Source organism: Chiroxiphia lanceolata, chromosome 18 (genome assembly GCF_009829145.1).
Source record: "Chiroxiphia lanceolata isolate bChiLan1 chromosome 18, bChiLan1.pri, whole genome shotgun sequence".
NCBI lineage: Eukaryota > Metazoa > Chordata > Aves > Passeriformes > Pipridae > Chiroxiphia > Chiroxiphia lanceolata.
The window spans coordinates 14,062,652-14,085,346 of NC_045654.1; the positions used below are offsets into that span (position 1 = coordinate 14,062,652).

Genomic DNA, 22,695 nt, shown 5'->3' on the forward strand with positions numbered 1-22,695 from the left:
TGTGTGTTAAGCCATGATAGTTATTTGTTAAGCCCAAAATACAGCTCCACTTGTACAGCTGCTGCAGTTTCAAGGTTGGCTTGGTTCCTGAGAAGCTCAGACCTTTGGGGACCTGGAGCTTGGCAGACTAAATTTCTTGAACAAGGTTATGAGTGAAGGCTGCAGAGCTTGTTCTCTTGGTTTGCTGCTTGACTTACCTAATGTTTAATCATCTGTACTGTGCAAAGATACCCGAAATCACATTACATCCACCCCCCCTGTGATTTTAAGAACATGACATTGCAATGCAAAAAGTCAGGGTTTTCTTTTAATGGTATGTGGTGGTTCTCATCAAGACTTGCACTGCTCTGATCTCTTTGCAGTGCATGTTTGGTCACACACTGGAATTTCTCTTCCCATGAGCATCTTCAGATGCTGAAAAGAGATTAATTTTTAATCAAGTGAAATCACCAGAATATCAAACATACTTTTTGAGTGATGTTGCTCATAAAAGAAGTTAATAACATTCATAAATTTAAGTTCCAAATAATTATAATTTCTTCCTGCACTCTTCCTGGGTCTTACAGGCAGGTACAGATAGCAGAGTATCCAGATTTGCAGCTCAAATTATGCTGTGATTTACATTGAAAACATAAATTAAATCAGCTTGCTGCCAACTTATGTTTTTTTGTCATCATTAAGAAACTCACTGATTATTTATTTAAAATAGGCCATAATTTTTGACGTTTTTTGAAGAGTAGAGGCTTTTAAAATGGCTCACATGGAATTACCATATTTAATTAAAAATAACTTTAGAAGGACTGTATAGGATTTCTTGCAGTGTTTTAAAACTTGATACTACTGGCATTTTTTAATAGTTAGTATTACCCTGCTGATGTCTGTTTAATATTATTTCTGATTGTCATAACTGTTTGCATTTCTTTTTGGTTAGAGGAAATTGTGTGTTCCTTTTATTCTTTGGCAAAGTTTTTAAAAGGGCAAGCACTGACAAGACTTTGCTTCTGACCTCTGGGTTGAACTGCTCATCAGGCAAAGTCTGAATTGTTAGTAAAAAATGAAACTTTTGAGGAGAATTCTTGCCTGAGGTTGGATTTGTACCGATTCAACACATTTCTTATGATTTTACCATCTCCCTCAGTGCTGCTTCTGGAACAACATGACCCTTCTAATGAGTTTTATTTTGTGACAAACTGGATTTCCGTGTACGTGCTCTACTCGCTCGTGTGTTTCATGGTTGTGATGAGATTTCTCCTTTGTTCTGCAGGACTTAAAAGCATTTACTTATCAAGAGTTGAAGATAAATAAAGCATCCTGTTTACTAATTAGCTAAATTTTCGTCAAGTGTCACCCTGAAGTCATTGGAATTACTGTGTTATGACATAGTGTTGCTTTACAACTTGTAAATTATGGAATGAAACATAAAATGTACCATGGGAGGTGAGGGCTCCCAGGGAGTGGAGATGGTTTTTATAGGGCAGCCAAATGTCGAATGGGTTACAAGAGGGGGGGATTTTAGGGTCACAGTGAAGTTTACCCCCTTCTGTCCTGTAACCCCAGCACTGCTGGCTTGTGGTGTTCCCTGTTGAAGGTGTGACCTGCAGTGTCCACATGGAATTGTGGGGATTTCTAGTTTGGAAAGGAAGGCAGGTGAGACAGTTGGAGACGTATGGTTTGGGGAGTCAAACACAAAGAAAAGTTGATTAAAACTTGACAGAACGTAGCCCAAGACAGTGTTTGTGTTCCCTGAGATTTAAAACTTTGTATTACTGTGAACTTGATATGAAAAATGCTCTGGTTTCCTTAAAACTTCAAGTAAAAATATATTTATACAAAGAGAAAATAAGGAGAAACATCTTGGCTGTTTTTGTGTCTTGTTACTGTACAGTTAAACCAAATGATTTTTGAATTTTGTGACCCAGAGGTTTCAGTAGAAACTCTTCACATACTAGAGTGTTCGAACCAGGTAGAAATTTCTACCATGAACTTTTGGTGGTTGTTTTTGTTTGTTTGTTTGTTTTTTGTTGTTTGTTTGTTAGGGGTTTTCTTTTTTTTTTTTGTTGTTTGGGGGGGTGGGTGGTTTGTTGTGGTTTGGTTTTTGTTTGTTTGGTGTGTTTGTTTGTTTGGGGTTTTTTTGGAGGGGGAAGTAGGAACTCTTAATGATGGAAGTCTTGACTTGCTGTTTTGAACTAGGGATAGCAGTGCAGTTTGGCAAGTGTTGAGAGAGTTGCCCCATTGCTCAGGTCAACAAACCATTAGTCACACTAATTGCAGCATTACTATTCTGAGTTTGATCTGTATCTTGTGTTTTCCAGGGGTATCCATAACTGAGTTGTGCTTTATGAACAAGGAAAGGAGCCTAACAACTCGCCTGAAAGGGTGGTAAGAGTTGCCAAAATTTCTTACATGTATTTGTATTTCTTTCCTTATTACACATGATCATGTCTGTGAAATCTAGAAAGCAAAATTGTTCCTTTTTTAATCAGTCCTGCTATTTACTGTCTTAGACAGTCTCACAGTTGTCATTCCTTAGCCAACAATGAAGTGGTGAAAGACTAAATTCATTTTATAGTAATAGCCTGCAGTGCCTTTTTTTCAGACAGGAGGACTGTTGAACTGTATGGCTAAAATATGCAAGAGTTTGAATTAGTCTGCTTGGAATAGCAAATCACCATATAAAAACTAATGTCTCTATAATGAAAATGTGGAATAATTAACTACATGTAATGTAACTAATAATAAACCTTCCAAAACTTTATAAATGGACCGTTTCAGAAAGTTTTGTCCTGCTGCAGTCTGACTTTCAGACAAGAGGTGAGCTGGCTTCCCCCCTCCTGGCTGCCTGTGCTCAGCCTCTGGGGTTTGTGTTCAGCTGTACTGACAGACATTGCACTTGGGGTTCTTCTCAGAGCTCTCTGTGCAGAAATCTGTGGCTTGTGAATGTAGCTGGGTTATAAATCCAGTGATTATTTACCTCCTTGTGTGGTGGGATGTGTGGCTTTCTGCAGCATAACTTCCCTGTTTTCAGTGCAGGGCCCTTGGCAGAACAGTACAGTCAGCATAATCAAAGACCAAGCAATTTATTAATTTGTATGACTTCCACTCATTGGGGAAGTCATTCCTCAGAATTAATCAGACAGAAGTTTTCTTACACAAGGAAAAGTCATTTACATTGGGATAAAGGAACATGATTAAAAAAAGCTGGTCTCTTAAATGACTAAAACCAGAAGACAGCTGTACTTGTTAAATGAATAAAACTGATTGAATAATTCAAACTTTTAAAAGCTTTCATTTATTTTATTAGTCTCCATTTAAATTTGTTTTAGGGAAAGTAGATTTTTAGGTGAAAGAATGGAGTACAGTTTATATAGTATGAGCAAAACTGGAAGTTATTGCTTCCAAATATCCTAAGCAATGCAGAAGAAGGGGGAGATTTCTTAGGGAATTTTTCTCTGTAACAGTCATCCTAGGGTGAAATTTGTAGTATTTAGAGCAAAGGAAAATCATTGTAGGGGTGAAAGGGAATAAAATGACAGTAACTAGGACGTGTTATCTCTTGCCAGGCAGCCTCACTAGTCTTTCAAAATTAGGAAAAAAGGTAGCAGGAAATCAAAGGAGATACTGTTTGGGGATACATGAGCAACCTGTTGTTATTCTGCAGTTTATTTGTGAAGGAAAAGAATGTCCAGCTTTGAACATGTTCCTGTTCCTTCTACACTGAAGAAACTCCAGTCATTGTGCTATCATTACCAGAGGGCTTTTTTTGCAGAGTTCACGTCTAAGACCAATTCCTTATTTCAGAAGTGAGGTATTCTCTACTCCTTTTAAAGGGTATGTCACCCTTAATCAGGAGTGCCATACATTTTCAGAATGATGGTGCTTTCAATTTATGGCTTGTCAGCCCTGAAGAATGCTGGCTGGTTCCTTTGAGTGCAACTCACTGGCCGAGACTGCTCACTTAGAAAGCAATTTTAGGTTTATTTTGATTGGTTATGGGTTTGTGGCTTTTAATGATGAAATAAAATTGCATTTTTGTGCAGTAGATGTCGGGGTGGAAAATCTGTGAAGTTGGAGCCGTTTGGAGCTGCTCTCACTCCCCCCGAGATCAGCAGGAGCATTTCTGTGGCTTTCAGTGGCAGTAACATTATACTGTGTGAATGTGAGGACTTTTCCTCTTCTTTCAGAAACACTCACAATAGTTTGCCATAGTTCAGGGTTGCGTGAAAACTAAGTAACTATTGTACTGCTTGTTTATGGAAAAAAGGGGGTTTTCTAAGCAGGAGAAGGCAGTTGTGTTCATTTCTGTTGTGCCAGCATATTGCTTGCTTTAATACCTACAGCTTTGAAAGGCATTGCACCACGAAAATTGGTTATCTAGAATTGTTTGATTATATCATCCAGTGTGTTTCATTCCACTGTCTGTAGGAGTAGGTCTGAAGAGACACTGTGTCTTCCCACAAGGCAAGGAGAGCTGCAGGATGAATATTTATTGGAGTAGTGGGAGAGATGACCCGAATTCTGCTGCTGCAGATACTGCTGGTCGTGTAAACAGGGATTGTAGATTGGAGAGAAAGCATCAGGCCATCTCCTGAATACATGTAGGCTTCAAAACTGTATTAGTTCTCAACTTTGAGCAAAAGCTTAATTAAATATTATTAGAGGAATTTTCATGGATGTCATTTAAGGAAAAGGTTATTTTTTACAAAGGTGAACATTACAAAAAGTGAGATACTGTATTTGCTATGCAGTTGTCATATTTTTTTTTTTAAGCTTCTCTAGGAAGATGTTGTTATAAGCAATTTGGGCATAAAAGCTTCTAGCCCAGGGCTGCCCAGAAATGATTTGAAAAACATTCAAAATAACTACCTTTTCAGAAATGCATACTGCATGGATATTTCCCGGACTGTGGTTGTGTGATTTAAATGGTCAGTTTTGCCTGTAATGTACAGAATGCAGTTGACTTGATTGGAAACTTCCTCCAGGCTGCCAGATTTCAGACCTGAGCCATCCAGAAGGGGAGTTTTTTAGCTGTTCTGAACATCTTTTTTTCTTGTAATTAATTTTCTTTCCCTAATTCATTGCTTGTAGATTAATGGCTGCTTATTTTGGGTTTCTACCATATTTTCTGGAATGACCAAGAGCAATGAATTAATCTTAATTGATGGATTACTATAGATTAATCAAACTCCTACTTAATGTGCTTGATATTTTTTGTGAGTAAGCTGTTTTTCTAAAACACTGTCTGTAGTTAAGTTTATTAAATTAAGACTTGGGCATGTAAGATTCTTTGTCACATCCAGGAAGCACAAGATATGACCCAGATACTCAAATTACCAGAGGATAGCATTTTGGTTTATAAACATTTGCAGCACAAACAAGTCTGAGCTAAGTAATTTTAGAAAGGAATTTCCCCTCCTGGTAGTGTATATTATACGTAGATGTTAATTAGGGATTTTTTCATATGTAGCTCTTGGAAATTATTTTTATCCTGTTTATCTGACGCCAGGTCTATTTATCTTGGATGTGAAGGTTCACTATTGTCTCTGCATGACATGGTTTACAAACCAAGTCTGACTTTGTGTTGTGTGCCTGAGAATTTACGTCTACATGATTGTCTTCAGTTAATGATCATAGAAGCCTTCCAGAATTGCTGATGAGTCCTAATTTTGGCTTTGTTATCCACACGATTGTACTGCCTTTGGTGGTGTTGAATGGATTTCAACAGGAATGTTGGATTCTTACATACAATATGCACGGATTTAACTTCTTGTGCTTCTGATGGAAATTTGGGATGCCTTGATTGCTGATTTAGAATGGTTAGTTGTTTGAGAGCATGGGGAGCTTGCCCTGGTGCTGCCTGGGACCTGGCATGGTCTGCTGATGACTGCAGGTCCAGGCAGTGGAGAACTGAGCTCCCTCAACTCACCCATGTGAGGCTGGGATGCTCAGCCCCTGGGATGGTGTTGGAAGGTGCTCCTCGGGATGCTCAGCCCCTGGCATGGTGTTGGGAGGTGCTCCTTGGGATGCTCAGCCCCTGGCATGGTGTTGGGAGGTGCTCCTGGACGTGTTCAGGTGTCCTCCCAGCAAAGATCCCAGCAGGAGGAGCAAGCCTGACCCTCTGCAGCAGTGGGGTGACAGGCAGCAGGCTGGGGCTGTTCTCCTCCAGTTCACTGTGAAGGTACCTGTGCACTAACAGAGATAGCTTGTATTGCTGCAAATAGTGTTTTATGGGTTGATCAGGTTAAACAAACTATGATTCACTTCAGGGAGCATCAGAACTCCTGGAATACTGATCACTGAACCAGTCAGGGTTTTTTGGTAGGGTGTAGGTATGGCTCACATAACCTGCTGGTTGGCAGAATGTCCTGCAGAAGCACTTACCTGTGTGACTCAGAATTCCATTGAATCACCTGGGTAAGGTTGGCCTTAAGTGGACTCCTGTAGCTGAAGTCTGTGATACACCATTATGTGCTGCCTTGCTTTCTGCCTCAGGGAACGCTTCCTTTACCTGAAGAGCATTACTATTCAAAACTTATGTGCTTTTCTGGACCCAAAAGACTGATAATCTGTGTTTGGGATATGCATGTGGAAACGTGCTAATGTGTATCTGTCAGTGGAGTTGGACATCTTTGCACACATTAGTACTGAAAACAAACATGTCACTTCTGATCCTTGAGATCTGACTGCCCGTGTTTGTGTTCTGGTTAAACATAGGATGTAATTCCTCTGTCCTATCTTTGCTGGCATATTCCCTCATGCCACACGGAATTTCCCCATGTGGATCAAATTGAGAGATTAAAAGTTTTTGAATTTAATCTGTATTTTCATAGCAAGAGTCATGGTAGGCCTTCTTAGTATTCATTCAGTGTTCTTGGAGGCATCTCTGGCAATACTGGAGTAATATTGGCATGGTCTATTAAAACTACAGTGAATAAAACTTTTAAGACCCAATCTCTTGATTTACATTTCTTACAGCAACATCTAATAGAATTGACAGGGCATAAATATTAGCCAGATTTTCTCCTTTTATTTAGATCCATTAAAGGCCTTTCCAAGCAGATAAAGGAAACTTCAATGATGAAACTGATTAAACAATAAATATAAAGCATTAGTTTGGAAATACCTTACAGTTCTTGATGCTTAGTAAGCCTCCCCTCAGAACCATATCCTCTTCAATTAACGTTACAGAACAGATACAGATGCAATTGAAATGCAGTCAGTTTTAGCTGCTGCACCATCCCATGGTGACTTCTTAACTATTTTTTTTCAGGTGTTAAAAAGTATACTTTATGAAAGAGGACAGGCAGTTTTATTTGGCTTTTGCTACTTTCTTGGTTTCTTATAATTCCAGTATTATTCTTCCATTGTAAACTTTCATGCTTTATGGTAAGCACTTAAAATATGTACATAGTGAGAGCATTAGACATATGTACATGAGAGCATTAGACTCTAACAAAACAGTCACCTTTGCATTTTTAGATTTAAAGCTGAATTTTCCCTCCATCTGGAGAGTTATGCATGAACAACTGTGGAGATGTGCTGTCCCATGAGAGCTCTGGCAGGGATTGTTTCCCTGGAGCAGGGCATTCAGACACAGAAGGGAAACGTGCCCTGCTATGCTTCAGGAGCTAAAAGCATCACTTGTTCCTCCTCTCCTTCCTGAGTGGAATTCCAGTGATTGTTGCAGCTTTAGCATCGCCCACATGAGCGAAAAGGGAGACTTTGTTCCTTGCCACTGCTCCCTGCCCTTGCCAACATGGATCCTGGGCATTCTTGACTGGGGATCTGAGGGCATGTTTATCTCATTAAAATGATCATTAGCATATCCTTTTGTTGGCATTATCTTTGTCATGTTCCTTCTTCTAATTAAATTGTAGCCTGTTGTAATTCTTCTGCTTTCCTGAAGTGTTTCTTCTCCTTAAGATAGCTGGAGAGAAGGGGAGCTGACAGCTGACAGGAGATTGAATTTGTAATGCTGGGGTGGGTCACAGCACTGCTTGTTTGGAGTGTTCCTCCTCTTGGCACCAGACACTTGTGAAAATAGTTGCTGGTATTTTTTTTCCAGTTTTACTGTATACATGTATAGGATGATGTTTTGGCACAAAGATACAACGCTTCATTTGGTGACAGAGAAAATTGTCAGTGTGCCTGGAGGAAGTTTGTGTTTGTTTGATGGTTGCACGTCACTGTCTGGGTATTTATAGATGCAGGGGCAGCACTGAGGGGAGATGCTTTCCAGCATGTGTTAGTGCAATAGTAGATCTTTCAAGAAGTTTTTTTTTTTTTTAATGGAGCTGAGTTTAGAAATATGTTTGGAAACAGCCTTGTCACATGTGTCATCAAGGTCAGAAGGGAGAGAAAGCAGACATTTCAGTGTTCCAACTCAGGTTTTGTGACAGGACTGTAGAAGGTTGGTGTTTGTAACTAGAGAACTTGTCTCCGTGCCTCCTGAACAGTCTCACAGTAGAGGTGATGCAGCTTCTCCTCTCCATGAAATTTTTATCTCATGCTGCTGTTTGGGACTTGAATGTTGAGCTTGCAGGGAATATATTTGCTAAAGCCACTGATGATTGACTATGAACCCAGAGTGTTAAAAGATGAAAGCCTGGAGTGCCCAGGGTGGGAAAATGCCTCAGTGAGGTTGGGAGTGTGGTGTCTGTGCTTGGAGGTTCTCTGGTTGTTGATGTGATGCAGAACAGAGGTTCATTCTGCCTGTTTGTAGACAGTGGAGGCTTTTGTGGCAGAGCTGTAGTGCTTTGGAAAGGGCCTCTTCCAGCTGTAGTGCTCACTTTGTCATGCTTTGCTGCACTCAGTTCTGAAGGAACGTGGACAGTGGGTTCCATGTCGTAGCAGTTCAGCATGTGGTGGATACAGGTCATTCCTTCCCCTGCTGCTTTAGAAATGTGGTGGATACAGGTCATCCCTTCCCCTGCTGCCTCAGAACACCTGGAGACTCAGCCCTGGAGGTTACAGCCTTATCAAAAGCAGACTTGCTGTAATACCCTTTGTGTGCTAGTGACACTGTAGGATAAATGCTGCTTTGTGTTCTTTTTTTAACTCAAAAAAACTCCACTGATTTGTTGGATTTATTCCAGACTGAAACCACTGTGGAATCATATTACTGCTGTGTAAATCCTTTCTGCCAGCAGGTGGAAATATGGATACAACTCATCCTTTGACTTATGTCTGTCTTTGGCTGGCTGATGTCTCCCAATCACTGAAGCTGAAGATTTATGAAAATCCTATTTAAAATTTGCAACATAATGGATCTTGCTGTGCCAAAATTTGCAAGATCTGTTTTAGGGATGTCTGACTGCTCTTGCACCTGTCAGGTGTTCCATCTCTGTGCTACAGCATTGTTTTGGAACCTTCCTACATAGCCATGTATTAAATAAAAAGCAGTAACTTTTTCAAATGAGCATGAGCAATACCTTCCATAGAAATAAAAATTGATAGGAAAGGGGATATTATTTTTTAAGTATTAGATGCTGATATTTTCATGTCCAAAATATTAACTAGCAGTAATGGTCCTCAGCTGAGTCAAAGGAAGATGATAATGGGAGGATGATTTTTCATCCTTCTGTTGTTAGTAAATTTTAACTGCATATTGAGGCAGATTAGGAAAGGAGTTTACTTTGTGGGAGTGAGACTGAGCTGTGTGTATTCCTTCTTGTTTCCCCTGGGGTTTTTTACGGTTTTCACCAATGCAGTTACCACTCCAGGACTCAGCTGGGAGTGGAAAGTAGACATTGAAGGAGGTACAACTAAACCTGAAACTAATAAACTGTTCCTGGGGGGTTCTGTGGTCATGCATAACCCTCCTACAAAGAGCACAAGGGCAAAACATCTTTGACTAAGTAAAGACAACAGTGATAAAGGGGAAGAACCGTCCAGAGCTCTGTCTGTGTGGGAAGGTTCCCCTGAAATCAGCTGGGAGGTGAATTTACATTCTTGCACTGTTCATGGACATTCCATTCTTCTGAGAGGTAAAGATAAGGACACCTTTGACAGCTGAGAGGGCCAGCTTTTGCATTTTTGAGGCTTAAGAATGTTATGTGAGGAAACAAACCCGTGGTCTTCCCTATGCAGAGAAGGCTGTAGGTAATGCTGTAGTGTTTCTGTGAGGAATAGCCCATAGTTAGTTTTAACAGTAATAGAAAAAGTGTATGAGTACTTTTGGGCAACAAAAAGTTGCTGCCGTTTAAGAAATGATAAACTTATTTTTTGCTGTAAGTTTTACTCTCTTTCCATGTCAATGCTTCCTTAATTTTCAGGGTCCGAAGACTGTAATTGCTAAGTTTTTCAGTTAGTTCAAGTGAGCAGGATTACTGTTGCCTGATGGTGTTATATTTGGTGTTTGTGATAGCAGTGGAATGGATAATATTTGACCAAAACACCTTCCCTGTCAGTGAGGCTGTCAAGCGGGGTAAAGGAAGGCAAACACATCACAGAGTGGGGAGTTTACAGCAGATCAGGAAGGTGAATCCTCAAATCTGTGAGCTTGCAAATACATATTGTGTTAGCAGCTCCTAGGCTGAGTAAATTCCTGCCTGTGCTCAATGGGATGCATCACTTGTCAAGGTGGGAAGGGAAGTTACAGACAAACTTAGAGATGTGGAGGAGAAGTCTTTACTCGCAGTGGAATCTGCCAGGTAGCCGTGGGTGTGCCATGGAATTGTTGGCACTGCTGTTGGCTGAAGGACTGTCCTGCAGCTTGGTTTAAATCTGAAAGCTCTTGCCTTCCTTTTTCCCTATATAACACCCCAGAGGAGAGGGCACTACTGCATCACCCAGTGCTTTTGGGGTGTTACACTGAGAGCTGATCCCACCCTGGTTAACTTGTGAGAACAGGCAGTTCACACCATAACACCGTGCTTTTATTTATTTATTTATTTATTTTGCCCTCTTCTTTCATGCTTGGTAAATATTATAGCTATTTTTATTGCCTGAAAGAAACACACAGAATTATTTCTCCATACAGTTCTGATCCAGAGATAAAGAGCTTCTTTCCTAGTATACCACAATTACATAGGAAAAGGTTATCTAGCCTTTCTGAGAACTCATTTAAAAAAAAAGGAATAAGAATATTTTCTCAATTTCTTCTGAATAATAGCATGCAGAGATTACATTTTGCATCTTGGTCCAAAATCCAATCAGTTCTTTTTAGTTCTGCATGTAATGTAATTCCTTGGCATTTGGAGAAGACAGCACTGAAAAGCAGTGCATATGGGTTGGGGTTTTTTTTTCTCTAAGCAAGTTATTTTGATGTAATGAATAGAAGCCCATCCTCTGTCAGAAAGAGTTGATCAAATGTGAATTGAATAACCAGACTGTATTAAAAGTCTGTGACTAAAATTGTAAATGGTAATATGATTCATCCAAAAATGTAGGTATGAAATACGGTTAAAAAAATGATCTTGGTCCACTAAAGTCAAGTTAATGGGAATAAGTGCTGTGCAGGAGAGAGTGGCATTTTGTTTGGTCGTGTTGTGACCACAGGGTATTTCAGAATAGTTTGAGTTTGTTAAAAGGCAAATTCTGCTGGAAGGGATAAATGCAGGATTGTGTTTTGTCGATTTATAATAGGAGTGGAATGTCATTAGCACTACTATTCATTTGTGTTGTGGGAGGAAGAGTAAAATAGATTCTCATTGACTTAAAATGTCACTGTCAATTCTAGCTGCTGGAATTCTCTGCAGTTTGTTGGCTGAATATATGAAAGAAAATAGGACTGTGGGTCAGCCCTGTTCTCTCTAATTAAGATCCTTGGGGTTTTGTGTGGGCTCCTGTGTTTGTGGGGTTTTTGTTGTAGTTGTATAACATTGTGCTTTTGTCTTCTCTTCCAACACCCACGGGCTCTTTGCTTTCTGATAGTGCTTCATATTTATTTCTGTAATGCAAACTGTCCTCTTGACTGCAGAAGCAGAATTTGTTGTGCCTGTACTTCATACCTTTCTGTCCCTGATCTCTGGGAAGGTCCCTGACGTTTCTTTACTTGGTGTGTCCAACACAGTGTTTACATTATTGTCTTGTCCAACTGCTGACAGTCCTTTCCTCAGTGTCTCCCAGCCCTGTGTTTATTCTCTCCTTCAAAGAGCTGAACAACAAATCTCTGTATCCCTGTTTTCACATTCATTCATCTTCTGTTCCATCTTTCCAAGCTCTATTCCTTGTCACAAATTTCAGTTTACTCCTTATAGGGCAGCCTTTGAAATCAAAGTCTGTGTACTGGCAGTAAGATATATGTGATTAGTTTTCACTTTGGCTTAAACAGAAGAATTACCATCTCTGCCAGTGTCAAAGACACTGAATTGCAAGCTGGCTACTAGATCTGAAACTTTTTGGAATGATGCTTATCTTTTTTTGTTTTGGTAGAAATTTGTGGTAGAGATTACTGAAAAATACTGTCCTCCCTGCTCAAAGTGACAGATGATACTGATATGGAATTTCCTGCTGGTACTTATGAACAGCCTTTGAGTTATGGCTGTGGTTACCTCCTTGATTCAGAGAGAAAAGTTTCATGTCTTTATAGGAGCAGTTGTTAATGGCAGTGTTTTAGACAGAGGAGGTTATTTCTCTAATTCCAAAACAGCATATGTGTAGAGACAAACAATTAAAAATGCAAGTATTGTTAATCCCCTACAACTGTTTTATAGTAGGTGAAGTCTAGCACTCCCTGTTCTGAATAGGGCTTTAGTTGAACTACTGCTTCTCAAAATATTTCCCCTTATCTCTGAAGTCATAATTATGGCATTCATTGGGTTTGAATATAATTGCTGCACTTTGCATTCTGTTCGAGTCGTGGGACTTCAGGAAGGAATTAATTTCAGCTGTTGCTTTCTTGCCTACTGAAATCTGCCTTTTGGACCCTGTCTGTGCTGAGAACACTCCTTGGATGCTGGGGAGGGACGTTCTGGCTGCACACAGGGAGAGGAACGTGTGAGTCCAAGGCAGGGCAGCAGAGGATGGGACCTGGGACACGGGGGGAGCATCCCCAGCTCCCCCCAGGGTGGGGACAGGTCAGCACATGCTGAGCACAAACCATTCTCAGGCTCCCTTCTCATTTTTCTCCTCTTTATCAGTCTTTTTTCTGGGATGCTATGAAGTTTCTTAGTCCTTGGGAATTATATCCATCTCCAGCCTTGCTGCTGGGCAATTGCAGCAATAGCAGAGTTCAATTTAGCAGTATTTCTTCAAGAGCTTGGGTCCTTGACTGATTTGTAGAGGACAAATGAAAAGAGCACTTGCAAATGGGTTTCTGTGCTATTAGAGCCTAAACAGCTTTCCCTCTTGGCTGTGTGTCAGATCACACCTCAAGGGGGGACGGATGGGTTATAAACCTTAAATTTAAATACTTAAGTGCAGGGTCAGCTGTTCATATCAGTGGGTGTCTTAACAAACTGGTCTCAGAGTGTTCAGCAATAATAATTTTCTTTAATATTTTCAGGTAGCATTGAAAGTGGTAATTGAGTAGCAAGTGTTTTGAGTTCCTAGATTTCCCTACAGATTTCCTTACAATTTATGCTTATATGATAATTTTACTATAGAACCTCAGTTTTGGATTAATTTTATGAAGTGTAGTGCAAGGTTGTTGTACTGTGGGGAAAACTGGTATCTAATATATCAATACCTGCAAAAGAATTGGTAAGCCAGAGAATAAACCAAGCCAGGAGAGGAAGAGGTTGTTAAAATGATCTCTTCAAGGAGAGACATTAGCACAGAACTTCTTTCCCTCTGTGGGCTCTGTTCCCACCACTGTTCAGCTATTTTAGGATATTCCATCAGTGCATAATGTTAATCAAGGGAAAGGGTTAGGGCCACTACCCTCTTGCTTCTTGAAGCTGTGTAACCTCCCTTCCCATACAGATTTGTAGAGTTCCGCTCTGTTTGGAGCCATCAGCCCCAGCACAGTGCAGCATTCCCTGTTCTCAGTGACATCCTCCTTTATTTGTTTTGTTCTTCACTCCTCTCAGGTGTGCAGAAGGTGATAGGCTTAAACTGATTTTTGTCAAGAAGCTGAAGCCTTGCAGGCAAGAAGGCTGTGCTGTGGTGGTGCAGAGCAGTGGTTTGTAGCTGTGAAATCCATGCCCTGATCCTTTGCTTCCCTCAGTGTTTCAGTGGTACTGCTTTGGTTCTCTCTGTCCCTGAAGCATCCCTGCTTTGTTCTTTACAGGTGCTTCTCTGTGGCTGATTCCTGCCTTGGTGTGGGGATAACTGCATGATCTCATCATCTTTTAGAATATTTCACTTATAAAAACGATGTATTGACCACTATTAAAGTAGTAGACTTGTCAAAGAGAAAAGATAATTACAAACCAACATTAACATTCTCTGAGGGTGGCTAATTGTCAGAAATTGGGAGGAACAGCAGAAAAGAAAACTTTAAGAATGAAGTGCCAGTATCTCTGACCTCCCATTTGAACATCAAGCCTGCCCTGTATAATAAAAGCTATTTATAAATTGCTGCTCTGTTAAACGTGTACGGAATTTTACGATGCATAAAATGGGAAGCAGAGCCAGCAAAGGGACTTAGCAGAGTGATGAATGGATGACAGGGTGCAAGACTGAAACTGTGTTTTATTCATGGATTGTGAGGTCAGGAAGAAGAACTGCTGGGAAGGGCTGGCAGTTAAAGGAGAAAGATACAGAACCCAAGAGATAAAGAATCCAGTAATCTGAGAATTATCAAGCCACATTGTCACACTTGGTTTTGACAGTTACAGCTCCAGGTAGTAGCTTTTTATTTTCGTGAGTTATTTTTAGTCTTTCTCCCATTCCAGTAACAGTTGTCACCATGCTTCCTGTGTTACATCCCTAGTCCTCCTAAATGTCAGTAATTTATTCTCCTACATTTTAAGCAACAGGTAAGAAGAGGGTTCCCCCCCCCCCTTTTGTTTTGACGGAGCCACCCACTCCTACCCAATTATAGTGTGGGAAGTAGGTTATCAAGCAGTCCCAAGTCATGGTCTTGATGTGGGGCCTAGCTAGAAGTTCATTAATCTGTTCAGTTTGGGCTGAACTTGTCAGGGCTCAAAAGATTGTTAGAGGCTGATAAATCATTAAAATGCCATTTAATTCTGCTGGTCATGCAGGTATTCCTGAGCAGAATGCAGTTAATGCTACTTAATTCCAAACAGGCAAGTCAGGTTAAGGTCAGTGGTTTGCAATCATTCTTTCTAGTTTTGCCATAGGATGTGTTCAACTTGCAGGTGCATTTTGTATCCACAAATAACACAGAGTAAAACAAATCAAGGCAAGGCTAGAACAGAGCTGGTTTGGACCAATTAACAAAATCTGATTTCCACTTCTTTTATTCCTTTCATGAATTTATTGTAAGGTCTTCACGTATTTAATTTCAAATTGGCAGAGAGATTGTTTATACATATGTGGTTGCACTTCAAAATGCTCGTTATTCTCTTGTGTTCTCTGGGTCTTGGCATCTGTAAGGATTTCTGCCAAAAAACATTGGAAAGGAGATGAAATAGGCACTCAAGATAATCATCACAAAGAGAAGAATTCCCTTACCTGGTAGCAAATGAGAAAATACACCCTGATTAGTTTTACAGTAGAAATGGCCTTTTAGTTTCCTTTGACAGCTTGTAGAGTGTTTTCTTAAATAGACAGGGTAAACTTTAATGTTTGAGGAAAGTGCAACACATCTCCTGTGTGCAGAAATGACAAAGAGATTCACCCTTGCAAGCCCCCTGTCCTGACACAGTCTTGATACTGGAACCTTGTAAATGCTGTAATTTAACTTAAAAAAAGGCCAGCAGTGTATTAAATTAAAACATGGTTGTAATTCTTCATGTGTGACTGTGCCTGCAGTATTGGTTTTGGTCTAGCAGTATTTGTTGGCCAGATTTCATCCTGCTTTAGGCCACCAGTGTTGCTGAAGGCTCACTTAGAGTGTGAGGGGAGTGGGTTGAGAGTAGGTTCATTCCTTTCCTGATGTCTTTTCCAGCAACATGATGATTTTCAGGGAATGTCCTGTTGCTCCCCAACTTGCAGGATTACTCTGATGAGCCCTTAGACCAGGAATGGGTGAGTGGAAGAGTGGGATCCACAGCAGTTCCTCTCCAGACTGGATGCTGCTGGCAGACCACTCAGACCACTGGGAAAGTCTCTTTGCTCTATAAAATACTTTTCTCAGCCCTGCCTTTGTCCAACAATATAGCAGATGCCTTGGTCTGCTGGTTTTACCTGCGTGTTGAGCCAAAACATGACTGACTTGGTGCATCTGTCCTTCACTGTGCGGTGTGTATTTGGAATTTTTTTCTACAGCGGATGCAATTTGAGGGGGATATTAAAGTTTGTTTGCAGTGATAATACCTTCTGGTTGGAATAACATGAATGTCTGTTCTGCAGATAATTGCAAGTACAGCCTGCATGCTAAACAGAATGCAGAGGCAGCATGATGGTGGTTTTGTCAATGATTCGAGATCTTAACTTTGAAGTTCAGGAACCATTAGGTCTGTTGTAAAAATAATTTGGAAAGAAAACACAGGCCAGGTTTTGTTCCCATGATACTTCTCTTCTAAACTGTCAATGACGTTTCTTTTAGGGAAGCATATTTTTGCTAGATATTTATTTTATATGGGCAAAGGTTATATATATATATGTGTATGTATGAAAAATTATCATTATTATAGTAAATAAATCAGAAATGGCTTTGCCGTAACTCTAGGTGGAATTTTAAAGTTAGCTGTAAGAACTGGCCTTTCAGTTTGCAAATTAAGCAATAGCGGAGCAGTAAATACAAAATCCCATGCAATTCTTCACTTCTTACAGTGTTCAGATTTCCTTTACCACAGAATAGGACTGAGTTTAGCACAGTTAATAGCAGCACTTCTTGGAAATGCTGGAGATGTAACTGCTTGTTTCCACACATCACAGTTGGCTCACGAAGGGCTGTATTTTCTCTTCAGTGCCTTCCCTGACGTTGTTTCCTCCCCAGAAGTTGATGGTCCCTAAAAGCAGAGAACTCCTGTGGGAAGTTAAGGACACGCAGGAAACAAGCTCAGTCTGAGTACTGGTGTTGTTTTAGACATTACTTGGATTTATGGCCTGTAGGATGATGAGATAAAATGATGCACTGAAGAGACTTCATTCTTTCACTGTCTGTTACTTTGTACTTTCTGTACATGGGATTTTTTTGGAAATTAGAGGACATGTAGCATTGTGCATGTGATGTGAAACAAATTGGGAAGGGGAACACATGATGCCTTCCTTAGGGCTCTGGGAGGAAGCAAATTGCACACCTGCCTGAACATAAAAGGCTCCCTAATGTGGTGTTCAGTGTGTTTTCCCAGGAAAGCAATTACGTGTTTTAATCCTGGAGTCTGTGAAAGATATGCATTACATGTGTCACTTCTGTATATATTGTTCTGCTTTTCTGTGGAATTGCCAAATTAGACTTGTTTGGACCAAAGCCAAATAACGTATGAGCCAATTTCATGGCTTGTGAATTATTGAAGAGAATGTTTGGTACGTAAAGCTTCACTTTGCTGGCTCCCCTCCCATTTCCCTTAATCCTTTTGGGAATCTTGGTTATAACTATCTTTCAGAGGCTCAACAATTTCTGAAGGCTGGGTAGCTATAGCAGTGGAATGGAAGGAATTTTAAATATGATCTCCCTTTCCCCTGAAATTTGTCCCTTTCTGGGCTGCATTCTCCTTTTTGCTAATTCTAGGTGGCAACTATGCCAGATCCCAAAATACACTTTGATCCTGGTGGTCAGCCCTGTCACAAAAACCACTCTGAACTTGGCATCAGAGGATCTCCACAGAAATAATTTAAAATTTGTTTCTGTCTCTGTAGTAAATTTATTGAAGATCCCATGGCCTGTTTTCTCACTGAAGTCTGTGTGTCTTTTGTTTGATAAGGTTGGTTACAGGGCAGGGCTGCTGGTTTGCTGCTGGAACAGCAGCAGGAATGAGGACAGACAAATAAGCAAACTTTCCATATAATGTTGTTGGAATAGGATATACCTTGCACAAATTTGGGTCAAGTGTGAGCTTTTATAATAATTTTGGGGTGAATTTTCTTTCATAGAATCCAGTGAATTACTCGAGTTTATTGTGAGATGACCTATATACAGGGGTGATTTTTAATAGCATGAAAAATGCCTATTAAACTTACCTTAAGGCTTTTTTTTTAATGGTCTGTTACCTCTCTTTACATTTCTATTATTTGCATTTGGCAAGGTCTGAAATAGGATATATTTTAATGAGAGAAGATATGCCAAGTTATTCTGAAACCCGAATTTGTGAACCTCTTTGGAATTCTTTGCTCTAATAGACTTTCTGTATTTATACTTACATCCCACTTTAAAGGCTACAGAAGTTTTAATAGAAATTATTCCTGCCAATTTTCAGTGTCATTCATAGGTAAATATTTTTCCCCTCTTTCCAGGTATTGATTGTATTTCTTACATGAAATGCTGCATGGAAATGCATTAAATGAGATGAGCACTATTTATTTGGAAGAACTACAAGTTGTATTAATGCTTACTGCCTAGAAATGTTTGTGTAGCAGCTTTAGCTTTCCCCAGTAGGAGAAGACTCCTGTAATCTGTGTTACTGATGTGCTGTAGAAAGTTTAATAATAGTACAGTTTTATTACTGCATAAATCTCTGTCACAGCAACATGAATCTCATATGGCAAACTTGAGGCAAAATCATATTAATTGTGTTCTCCTATTGACTTCAGCTGAGTCATGTACAGATTCTTTAACAAAATTAAATATGAAGAAATGCAAAGAGACTGCTTGTCAGCTGTGTCTGCATAGACAAAGCAAAATAACTTAAAATAGGGGGTAACTGTTAATGCTTCCTGGATAAAAGATGGTGAGTTGACCTATTTCATGACTACAAAATCCTCAACCACATTGCTCATGTAACTTAACTACCTTCAGTGTAGAAATAATAAAAGAATCTAGTATAGTATAACCACAGTAATTGAGATTAATGCGTTGTAGCAGGAATTCCTGGCAAGATGACCTGGAAGACGGGGAAAATCAACATTTGTTGTGGTAGCATAAACTGTTGTAGACAAATGTGTGTCTGCTCAGTGTGGTTGCTGCCTGGGGAGTGCATCCCAGTGCCCACTGCCATGGAGCTGGGATCAGGGGACTCAGTTCTGGCTGCAGTTGCTCCCCCCTGCTGCACCATAATGAGCTTATTTTCCATAGTGATTGTGTTTAGGTGGGGGCAGTGTAGAGAATAAAAAAAACAACTGGAGGGATTATAAGGAAGCGAGGAAGGTGATTTAAAATCCTTCATGTGGAAGGAGAGGCTTAGAGATGCCTCCTTTTCCTCACTTTTTGCGTGGATACTTTTCTTGGCTTTACTGGCATCTCCAGCTCTGTTCCAGTGGCCTTCAGCATACAGGCAGGGATTGGCATGGAAGGGAGAAATTTTACTCACAAAGTTAAAATTTTGCTTAGCTTCTGCTCAGTCTGGTTATTTTGTTTTTATTATAATGATTCAAATTCTGAGGATAACTCACAGTATCTGATACGGACTAAGAGCTCATGGGAGGGCTATTTTTAACCATACTCCTAAAAGTTATGGTAAATTATTAATTAATTCAGTATCTAATTTGGCAAAACCTGATAATACTTATCTTCACTGTTCATAATCTCTGTAGTGTGCTCTTGAAGGAGTTTCTTTAGAAGTGAAACAGAAGTAGCAATTTATAAAGGCAAACTGCATTCTCTGAACACTGTTAGGGTGGAGGTAATCAACTTGAGCATTATGAATAAAAGCCCAAAACAAGCGTGGAACACTTTTTAATTTTTACTTAAAAGTTGTTATTGCTTATCAGAAGTAACCTGTTTTTTTCCATATGCTGTACTGGAAAAAAGGATCTGTATTAATTGTGAGTTCTTTGTAAGGTAATTGTGTTTAACAGACATGTAACATACTCCAGAGGTTGGATCTCCTGACAGACAGCATATTTGGAATGCCAGGTGGCAGGGTTGGGATGTGGGACTCGTGGCACCTTGAGAGAAGGATGTACAAAATGTTTCTGACTCCTGGAGCCAGAGATGGTCAGCCAGTCACAGGCTGTAGTTTTCTATAATGCTGCAGCTCCTTGTTGGGAGTTCTGCTGGCAGAGCTCACCTTGAAGTTTAGACATGGGAACTGTCACAGGTAAAGTCTAATCTGGTGTCAAGAGGCATCAACTGTTTGTGGCCTTGGATGAATTACTTGGTTACAGTCCCTCCCTTCAGTGCTGCTGCTGTTCCCCAGTGGGGGCACAGGAGGGGAGGTCAGGACTGCTCCTGTCACCAGGAGGGAGCTGCTGCCCTGGCTCAGCTGTGGTCCCAGTCACAGGCACACAGGGCCTTGCTATGGCCTTCATTTCACAGCTTTTGTTACAGGTCTGAAATTAAATATGTCATGTCAAAATGAAATTTTCAGAGGGTTTGAGCAAGAGAAGGAGTTTATTTCAAATTCAGTTCGATCTGCTGAACTGAGAAATCAATTATTCACACCGCCTGAGTTAGGACATGAAATGAAATAGTTTATTATCTCCAGTTAACTTTTCTCTCTCTATTTTTGAGCAGGATATTTGAGCTTAGACATGGGGAGGTTGGGGGTTGTTGCTGTTGGTTCTTTTGGTCTGTTTTTTGTTGTGTGGTGGTGTTTTGGGTGAGTTTTTTGTTTGATGGTTGTTGGTGCAGTGGGATCTGTGGGGACTGGAATGTGTGGAGCATGCAGTGACTGGGATGTTGACTAGACAGGGAGAAGGACACCTGAATTCTCAAGGCAGCTTCATGAATGTCTGTCCAGGCATGGTGTGAAGCTGAAACCACTTGGGCTGAGATGTGATGAGGGCCTGGTGCAGGATGTAGTGGCTGCAGAGCCAACACCAGTGAGCAGAATATAGGTACAAGTGTGCCTTCAGTTATTGATAATCTGTTTCACTAGAAGAAAATAGGTCACTGAAAAGCAAGAAGCATAAAAACATTAAACTATATATATTTCAACAAATGAGGGTTTTTTCAGATGGTAAGGCTCTGGAAGAAATGCTGGGAGGTTTTTGAATTTTTTTTTAGCTCCTTTTATGCTGTCTCTGAAAACATGCCTCATGAATGGGTGGCAGTGTATTGTGCTTGCTTTGTCTTGCAGTCCATCCCCTAAAGGAATATTTGACATAGGGGAATAGTGCAGCAATTAATTGGAGACAATACACAACCTTAATGGTTCCTTTTAGGATGTTAGTGGATGCAGAGGTACTTTAGCAAATCTTTGCAGTCCAAAAGAGTGAGAATTGAGTGTCTGTCCTCCTGAAAGAGCCATCTACCCAGAGATGGAATCATCTTTGTCTTCATTGAGTACCCCAGGCCAGCATGTGTCCCAGGCTCTTGCTGGGGTTTGGTGCTGTGGCTTCCAGCTCTTTCTCTGGGGATAGTAGGGAGGAAGCTATTCATGGCTGGGCACACTTGGACACAGACAGAGGCAGAACTGGCCTTTGGATTAGGATCCTTTTGGGAGCCAGTGACTGGAGCTTTTCAGCTCAGTTCTCTCTCCTTTGTAATGAACCTTCATTTCCCTGGTGTCATGTCTGCACCTTGTCTGGGGTTTGTCATTCCATCATCAGTCCCTTTTCTTCCTCAATTTTTGTTTCCATTTTCACTCTTCTGTAATATTCTTTTTCCTCTCCATTTCACTCCAGCTGCCTCGTAAATTCCCGTGTCCCTCACATGAAATTGTGTTTCTCACGTGTCCATGTTCAACCCCACGACATTATTTTGTATTTTCTGGTCCAGAGTGTAACTTTTTGCATGGCTTGTGCTCTTACATGTGCCTTGGACATGGGGGTTTTGCTGTAGTGTGTTGTTCTTATTTTTTCAGAGATGGGAGGCTTTAGATGATAGGAAGCCATTGTTTTTTAAATTTTTCAGCATGCAGGTCCTCTCTGGGTGATGATGCATTTGTGGTACCATCCATCAGCCGTTTCTTAGTTGTGGGAAAGGAAACTTCCATGAAGTTTCCATCCTGTGCTGAATGGGAGAGGGAACTTCATTTTACATTTGGGCAGCGATTCACAGTTGTAAATGCTGTTGTATAAAGCTCTGGCTTAATGTTCCCATATATGAAAATCCCACACGTTACAGATGTGACTGTGAGATGCAGCCAAAGAAGAGAATTTGCCTCTGTTTATTTTATTTTTAGGATTGACTTGTTTCCACTCAAGATCTCACATATTCATTAAACTGAGTAGGTGTTCTGAAACATCATCAAACCTGTTTACAGAACTTAAAAGAGATTTTGTCTGTTTATGAAATTTCACAGCTTTAATGGAAAGAGTCCATAAATGTGGTCTTATTCTTTTTTAAATACTGAATAGTTTTTCCATGAGAGATGTGTTGTTTTCTTTCCTTTTAGTTTTCTCTTACCCCTTATTTACTAGTCATTGGAATGTGCTAACATTCCTAGCATTGAAGAGATCTAAAAATTGAATCTAAACCATTGGAAATGGTCTTCTGTCTTCCTTGTGCTTTATCTATTTACATGAAAAAAGCCTGGGTTATTGACACTGTATCATATTTATTGTAGGTTCCTGGATCTCGTTGCCATAGTTACATCTGGTAGTCAGGAAGAGTTTTGCTGGGTTCAAAGTTATGCTAATTGACAGTTTCTTAGGCAGAATAATCCTCAAATTTCAGGGTATAATCATTCTTTCTTGCTC

The 22,695-nt window shown here is 40.2% G+C and overlaps 1 protein-coding gene across 6 annotated transcripts in view; it reads left to right on the forward strand.

Annotated features, from left to right (window-relative positions):
- The window catches only part of ARVCF (ARVCF delta catenin family member), a 239,979-nt gene that overhangs the window by 13,134 nt on the left and 204,150 nt on the right, over window positions 1-22,695 (forward strand). For 5 of the 6 annotated variants that reach the window (XM_032705633.1, XM_032705634.1, XM_032705636.1 and 2 more), the window contains one exon: window positions 2,313-2,379. The exons of the other annotated variant lie outside the window; for it this stretch is intronic. The gene's annotated coding sequence lies outside the window, so the exon portion shown is untranslated. The remainder of the gene's footprint in view (window positions 1-2,312; window positions 2,380-22,695) is intronic. 6 annotated transcript variants of the gene reach the window in all.